The sequence below is a fragment of the Chrysochloris asiatica genome, unplaced genomic scaffold, assembly GCF_000296735.1.
Source record: "Chrysochloris asiatica unplaced genomic scaffold, ChrAsi1.0 scaffold00028, whole genome shotgun sequence".
Lineage (NCBI taxonomy): Eukaryota > Metazoa > Chordata > Mammalia > Afrosoricida > Chrysochloridae > Chrysochloris > Chrysochloris asiatica.
In genome coordinates this window covers 20,977,988-20,986,464 of record NW_006408546.1, presented here as the reverse complement: position 1 = coordinate 20,986,464, position 8,477 = coordinate 20,977,988, and positions in this window count along the sequence as shown.

The following is an 8,477-nucleotide window of genomic DNA, read 5'->3' as shown; positions in this document are numbered from 1 at the left end:
GTGAGGTTGGCCCAGGATCGGACATTGTTTCGTTCTGCTGTGCATAGGGTCGCTATGAGTCGGTTCCGACTCGATGGCACCTGACAACAACAACAACAATCAACTGTTGGCATTCTTGCTGTTGTTGTTAGCCACATTGAATCAGTTCCAACTACAGCAGACCTCATGTGCTGTTCTCACAGTTGTTATGTTTGGATTCGCTGATGCTGTGTCAGTCCATCTCACAGGAGTCTTCCCCTTTTTCATGTTCCTTCTATTTTACCAGCCAGTGATTGGTCCCTCCTGACAACATGTCAAAAGTATGAGAGACAGAGTCTCACCATCCTCACTTCTAAAGATCACTCTGGCTATACTCCCTCCAAGACACATTGGTTTATTCTTCTGGCAGTCCATGGTATGGTCAATATTCTTCAACAATATCATCTTTAAATGCATCGATTCTTCTACTCTCTTCCTTATTCACTGTCCAATTTTCATACATATGAAGCCACTGAAATGACCATGGCTTGGGTGAGACACATCTTCATTCTCAAAGTGACATCCCTACTCTTTAACATTGTAAAGAAGTCTTTTGCATCAGATTTGTCTAATACAATACATCATTTGATTTCTGGATTGCTGCTTCCATGAGTACTGATCATCGATCCAAGCAAAATGAAGTTTTTGAAGACTTTAGTGTTTTCTATGTTTATCATGTTGTTATTTACTGGTCCAGTGGTGAAGATTTCCATTTTCTTTACATTGAGGGGCAATCCACATTGAAGGCTGTACTCTCTGATTTTCATTAGTAAGTATTTCAAGTCCTCTTCCCATTTAGCAAGCAAGGTTATTGTGTCACCTGCATATCAAAGGCTGTCAATGAGCCTTCTTTCAATCTTGATGTCATGTTCTACTTCATGTTATCCAGCTTCTCAGATTATTTGTTCAGCATACAGAGTGAATAAGTAGGGTTCACTTTTCCTGATTTAAAACCATTCAGTGTTCCTTTGTTCTGTTCTAACGATTGCCTCTGGGATGTTTGTTTTATTGTATAGTATATTTTCAATGCCCAAAAACATTTAAAAAAATTTTTTCAGATACACTGTAACATCCTAAACATAATAATACAGAAATAATAATATTTCGGAGTCCTGGTATGGCACTGAGGTTAATGCGCTGGACTGCAAAGTCCAGCTTGAACCACAAGGTCATCTATGTGTCTCTCAGAATGTCTAGGACAAAGTCTTACACATGCTAATCATAATACCTTCCTTTGAAATGTCCTTTCATCCCTAGTTATTAATCCACTACCTTCCAGCTCAAAGCATACATCAAATCACTGAAATGATAATTCCCCTTAAGTATTACTAATGAACCATTCTTCTGTTCAAATATTTGTAATGATTTCCCATTAGCCCTGCACCTCTGTTGTTCCTGGTCTCTTCATTTCACTCAGAATAAACCTATGCTGGTTCCATAAAAGGGTTGTTGTTGTTAAGTGCCGTCGAGTCATAGCGACCCTGAACAGGGTTTCTGAGGCTGTAAATCTTTACGGGAGCAGAAAGCCTCATCTTTCTCCCACGGAGCAGCTGGTAGTTTCAAACTGCTAACCTTGCAGTTCACAGCCCGATTCATAACCACTACGCTACCAGAGCTTCTTATAAAAGGGATGGACCTTGTCTTTTCTGCCTTCCAGAGAGTTAGTCATAGCTGGGATCTATAAGGAAGCAGCAGGGGCCTCCTTATGTATATTAACTCTACATACCCTGATAGTAGCTACTTGGGGGGAAAAGAAAAATAAACAAAAAACCCCTCAAGATTCTAAAGTCACCCCTGGCTCCGTAATGAGAGCTGTAATTGATTGGTGATGTCTGCCATGGAAGAGCCATGTGCTGCCAAGCCTGTGTCATACCTGATCTAGATGGCATGCTTCATGCATCACTTAGATGCATGCTCTTCTTCAATTCTATAAATTCTTTTGGAGTTTGTAACTTACTTCAAAGCTTTTTTTATTATTTTTTTCTTTGTACAAAAGTTTTCTGTGTGTATGTGTGTGTGTTTTATTATACAATTAAATCCATAATGAATATCTCACTATGATGTTTCCTTTGATCGGTGTACTAATCAAGTATTGCTGAAATCATACTTACTGCTTTGGGCTTGTTTATCACATTGTCGATGTTGTTAAGTCAGTTCTGACACATAGCAATCCTATATAGGGTTTCCAAGGAGCAGCCGGTGAGTTTGAACTGCCAACCTTGCAGTTAGCAGTCCAGTGCTTACCATACAGTGCCACACCCAGAGTCCTATTTATCACGATTCTAAAAACTATGCTAGTCCATCATTATGCAAACTTACGCTTTTAACTATAACTAGTATTTTGAAAGCTTATTTCAATGTCATAATGGTTTAATGCTTGACTACTAGCCAAAAGATTGGAAGTTCAAACTTCCCCCGAGGTGCCCTGAAAGACAGAGCTGGTAATCTACTTGTGAAAGATCACAACCTTGGAAACACTATAATGCAGTTCTACTGCACATGCATGGAATCACCATAAGTCAGAACAAACTCAACAACAACCAACAGCAACGAGTCGGGATTGATTTTGGTGTACAGAGCAAAATTGACAGTGACCTTCATTTTAAAACCTCCATTCCACATAAATTTTTTAATATTTTCTTCCATTAATTTGTAATGTATCTTAGCTCTAATACTTTATTCTATTATATATCATGATTCACTTTGCCAAGTCAGGCCATTAACATTAAAGATCAATTACTGGAGGCTTCTCATATATCTTAATGCTTCATACATAAAGCATTGTCTTGTCTTAGTCCTTGCGTTTCAACCATCTTTCAGTAGTTCTTCTTTCATATAGACTTTAGAATCATTTTGTGATTCCATAGTGATTTGTATGGTTTTTGTATTCATAGATTCATTTAAGAATCATTATTTGTTATTGTTGTTGTTATTAAGTGCCGCCGAGTCAGTTCCCACTCACATGATCTTTTAAAGCTGTCCAAGGAGCATCCGAAAGGAGCTGTGGTAGCATAGTGGTTATGAATTGGGCTGCGAACCGCAGGGTCAGCAGTTCGAAACTACCAGCTGTTCCGTGGGAGAAAGATGAGGCTCTCTGCTCCCATAAAGATTTACAGCCTCGGAAACCCTGTACAGGGTTGCTATGAGTCAGAACCAACTCAACAGCACACAACAACAGCAACAACAACAGGGAGCGTCCAGTGAGTTCCAAGCACCAACCTTACCATTCCAATCAACCTTCAGGTCCCATGCATTATCCTGCAGTGCCACACCAGGACTCCGAGGATTAATTTAGGTTTTTTTAATGCTAAATCTTTCTCGTAGCACTTCTCATTTATCAACTTGTCCTTAGTGGTCATTCATCAGGGATTAATTGTTTTCTGTATCAATATCCTGAACAATTTCTTGTGAAGTTTATATCTAAATACTTTATATTTGAATACCATTCAGAAAATAATTGAATCCAATAAATTTTCCAACTGGCTACTATCGATGTTTAAGAAAGTTATTTTTTGTACATTCTTTTTATTCATGTCCACCTCACTAAATTTAATGTTTCTGGAGTTTTCAGTTGCATCTCTTTGCTGTTGTTTTGCATTACACAGTCATATAATATCATTTAGCTTCTTTTCCAAAATAAATTCCTCCTAATTATTTACCCTCTCTAACGACATTGGCTAGCATTGCCATGAAAACATTCAATAGCAAGGGTAAGAACAGGCATCTGGTCTTGCTTTTCACATAAAGGAAAGAGTAGAATATTTTAGCATTAAATATGATTCCAGCTGTCAGTTTGAGGTTCTGTTAAACAAGGCACTTTCTATTACCATTTACTTAAAGAGACATGAAGAAAGCATTTTGAAGTTCAGCGAGTGCTTTTCAGCATCTACGGAAATCATACCTTAGTGTACTGCTTCCTTTGATCAGTGTATTAGTCAACTGTTGCTTTACTAATGGCATGCAAAAAAACAGTCCAAATATGAGTGGGTAGGTTTCTAGTTTCAATTCTGACATGTTAATAAGAGCTCAGAAATCATCACTCCTGCCTTTATTTCTAGGAAAGACTGGAAAAACTAAGAACCCAACTTTTCTAGGATCCATCAAAGAATTGAGGTTTCAGAGCAAGCTACCACCAAACTGACTAGAGGAACAGAAGTTCCAAAAAGACAATGCCGAGATCTTAACCCAGAGAAGAGCTGCTTGAGTCATAAACTGGTAAGCACACATAAAAGGCAGTTTCATGAAGTATGCAGGTATAGTGTGTAGTAAAAGAAAGTGAGAAACTCCTGAGTAGGGCCACAGTCTTGAAGGGGCACTACACTTTCATAGACTTTAACTCCAGAAACGCCAGCTGTTTCACACAGTGAAGATCTTATAAAGATTCTCCCGTGTCTCTAATAAGAAAAGGGAATGAGTAATCATTGTGAAATATGCCCAGAACACTCTCCAAAATAAAGGCCTACTCTCAAGGAGAAAAGTCTTCGTTGTTGTTAGGTGCTCTTAAGTCAAGTCAATTCCAACTCATAGTGACCCTGTGCACAAAAGAATGAATCACTGCTCAATCCTCCACTGTCTTCACAGTCGCTGCTGTATTTGAACCCATTGTTGCTGCCACTATGCCAATCCATCTCATTGAGGGTCTTCCTCATTTTCGTTGACTCTCATGAAATGATTGAACATCAACCAATTCTTTTTGGTACAGTGACTGCATATTTCTTCCACCTTATTTTGATGTTTCACCTGCATCATTCAATATTTTTCCCATAAAAACCTTCAATATTTCAACCCAAGGCTTAAATTTTTTCCTCATTTTTTTTTCAGCTTGAGAAATACTTAGCATGTTCTTCCCTTTTGGTTTTCTAACTTCAGATCTTTACACATTGTATTATAATACTTTCTTCTATTCACTATTTTATTACAAGTCATAACCAGAGCAATAAAACAAGAAAAAGAAATAAAAAATGCCCACATTGGAAAGGAAGAAGTAAAATTATCTTTATTTGCAATTGATATGATCCTATATATAGAAAACCCCAAAACATCCACAAGAAAATATCTAAATCTAATAGAGGAATTTGGCAAAGTTGCAGGGGACAAGACCGAGAAACAAAAATCTGCAGTGAAAACTTTTAAAGGCAGATTAAGGAAACAATTCCAGTTATAATCGCATCTAGAAGAATAAAATAGCTAGAAATGAATCTAACCAGGGACAAGAAGAACTTATATAAGGGGTCTCCAAAATGTATATGGAAAAAGTACATTGTCTTTCATTTCATTTGTCCATGAACTTTTTGAAGCCCCTTGTTCAATGAAAACTATAAAACACAAATGAAAGATATTACAGAAAACATAACTAAATTGAAAGATGCTCTATATTCATGGATTGTAACACTTAATAATGTTGAGATGCCAATACTACCCAAAGGGATGTAAAAATTCAACCGAATCCTGATCAAAATTCCAATAGCTCTCTTTACAGAAATAGAAAACACAATTCTCAAGGCTGTTACGTGCCATCCAGGCAGTTCCAACTCACAGCGACCTTGTATAGGGTTTCCAAGAAGCAGCTGATGAGCTTGAACCACTGACCTTAAGGCTCAAACCAACCTTGTAATCTAGTGCATTAACTTGCAGTTCCACACCACAACTCCATATAGAAAGGCAAGAGACACCAAATGGCCAAAACAATGTCAGAAAAAAAGAATACATTAAGAAGACTCACAATTCCTGGTTATAAAACATATGGTTTACAACTGTTGCTGTTATTGTTATTAAGTGCCATCAAGTCCTTTCCAAGTCATAGCACCCTGTATAGGGTTTTTGAGGAACAGTTGATGGGTTTGAACTGCTGCACTGTGGTATGCAGTCCAGGTTTGATCTGCAGCGCCACACCACAAAACAGTCAGGTACTGGTATAGCAATCTACACATGAACCAATGGAATAGAATTGAGAGACTAGAAATGACCCGACGTATCTATGGTCAACAAGGAGGTCTGGTAGCATAGTGGTTAAGAATTGGGCTGCGAACCTTTAGGTCAGCAGTTCGAAACTACCCGCTGTTCCATGGGAGAAGAAAGATGAGGCTTTCTGTTCCAGTAAAGATTTACAGCCTCGGAAACCCTGCACAGGGGAGTCGGAACCGACTCCGTGGCACATAAGCATCACCATCTATGGTCAACTGATGCTTTACAAGAATGATAAGTCTCTTCAATAAATGATACAGGGAAAATTGAATAATTGAATTCCATATGCAAAATAATTTAAATGTGGCACATGATACAATGGAATAGTATGTATACAGTAACAGAAATGAAGCCTTAATTAATCCATGCCTGGTGTGGGTTAATGCACCGGACTGCAAAGGCATTTGAACCAGAAGGTCAGCAGTTCAAGCTCACTGGTTTTGCTCTTCAGAAACCCTCTACAGGGTCACTGTGGGTCGGAACCAACTCCATGGCACTTAACAACAACAACATAATATGGATGAAGTTGAAAGACAGTATGCTGAGTGAAATAAGCCAACTACAAAAGGACAAATATTGTATAGCTCATTTATATAAGGAGTCCCGGTTGCATATTGGGTTTGTGAAAGGTCAGCTCTGAGGAAGAAAGATGAGACTTTCTGCTCCTGGAAAGAAATCCTAGACAGGGTTGCTAAGAGTCAGAACTGACTCAATGATACTTGGCTACAGCAGGAGCAGCAGCACATACATAAAAAACAAGAACAGCCAAACAAATAAAAATCAAAGTCTCTGAGACTTTACTGGAGGTGGAAAGGAGAAGAAAGCAGTAGTTAAGTTTACAGAAATGGAAAATTTGCATTCATTAAAGGAAGGTTTGAATCTCTATTAGTGAAATTGCCAATTAATACAATTGCTGCCAATAAATGATACACCTGTAAAAAGTTGAGTTGGCAAAGTCTAATGATAGATATACAGGGATAAGTAAAAAAAATATTGCTACTAGGTTTTCAGAGTCCTGGTGTGGCACTGTTGATTAAGCACTAGACTTCTAACTGTAAGGTTGGCAGTTCAAACCTATCAGTCACTTCTATACAGGGTCACTATGAGTTGGAACCAACTGAAAGGTACTTAATAACAAGAACTAGGGCTTTAGTTCAAACAAGCTAAATACATTTAAACATGTCTCTGTGATCAGTGGATGACAGCAGACAAGTTTTCTAAGTAATACTACAGTTATATTAGGTTTGTTAGGATGTCTTCAAAAAAAATGTTTTTAAAGGTGCCAAGGGGTAAAAATGATTTTCAGGGCAGAAATCAAATTTTTAACAAAACTCAAATGGACATCTTTACAAATCATCAAAGCTAAGCGGCCACACATTAGCCATAGTTTTTAGATGGGTCAAGTATTTTAAGCTTACTGAGTCAGAAGGATCTTAATGAGCCAATAAAGTCAACAAACAAAATTATGGCAGAAGTCCAGAAACTAATGGAAGAAAAATGTAGAATTACAATTGATGTGATAGCTTATTGAAGTTGGGATTTCATTTGGTTCAGTATTTTCACTTTTAAGTAAGTATCTTGGCTTCAACACATTTGCAGTTCTCTGGGTACCAAGAGCATTGTACAAAGATCAGCTACTTCAAAGAGTTGATTTTCCATCATTCTTTTAAGCAAGATTGAAGCTAATGAAGATGCTTTCAAGGAACAACTTGTAACCAGGAATGAGTTGTGGATTTACCAATACAAACGAGAAACAAAGATCCAATAAAAACAGTGGCTTCTGAGGGGGCCTGTTGTCCAGTTAAATGCAAGGCAGAGAGGTCAGTTCATGTTATGATGACTGTTTTGGGGGATCCCAAAGGCATAATCTTGATAGGTTTTCTTAAAGGGCACAGGATAATCACTGAGGCTTATTATGAAGAGGTTTTTAAAAAATGGAAGACTGTATTACTGAGAAGAATGGCCAGAAACGTTGTATCAAGAAAACTGTTTCCATGGGCTGAATTTGGACATATTCCATTGGCATCCACTAACTCACTGAGATGTAAGAGAGAAAAGGAAGGGCTGGCTGGTCAAAAGTTTAGGGAGTTGTGTTAACTCCAGAGTCCATAGGCACTGACGTGGCCCCCTGGGGCTAGGGCTGAGAGTGAAGGCGCCAACTGATTTGAAGTGCAGGGAGGTGTGGGTGAACTCCCAAACTTGCAGCTGGTACCCATTTAACCTAGCTTGGATGGTTAGGTCTGAACTAACCAGAACCTGACCAGATGAAGAAAAAGATACTTGATACTGTGAGTAAGGGTAAATTGCAACAATCTGATGAACTGAACTTTTGCTTACAGGTGCAGTTGCTCAAAATGCCAACTAGAATGGAAGAGTCTTCATATCAAGGAGCATGCTTGTCTCCTTAGTGTAATGGGTTGATAGGAATGGGCAATTTAGAATCTTTTGGTTGTTGTTGTTTAGTGCTTTCAAGTCAATTCTAACTCATAGTGAGC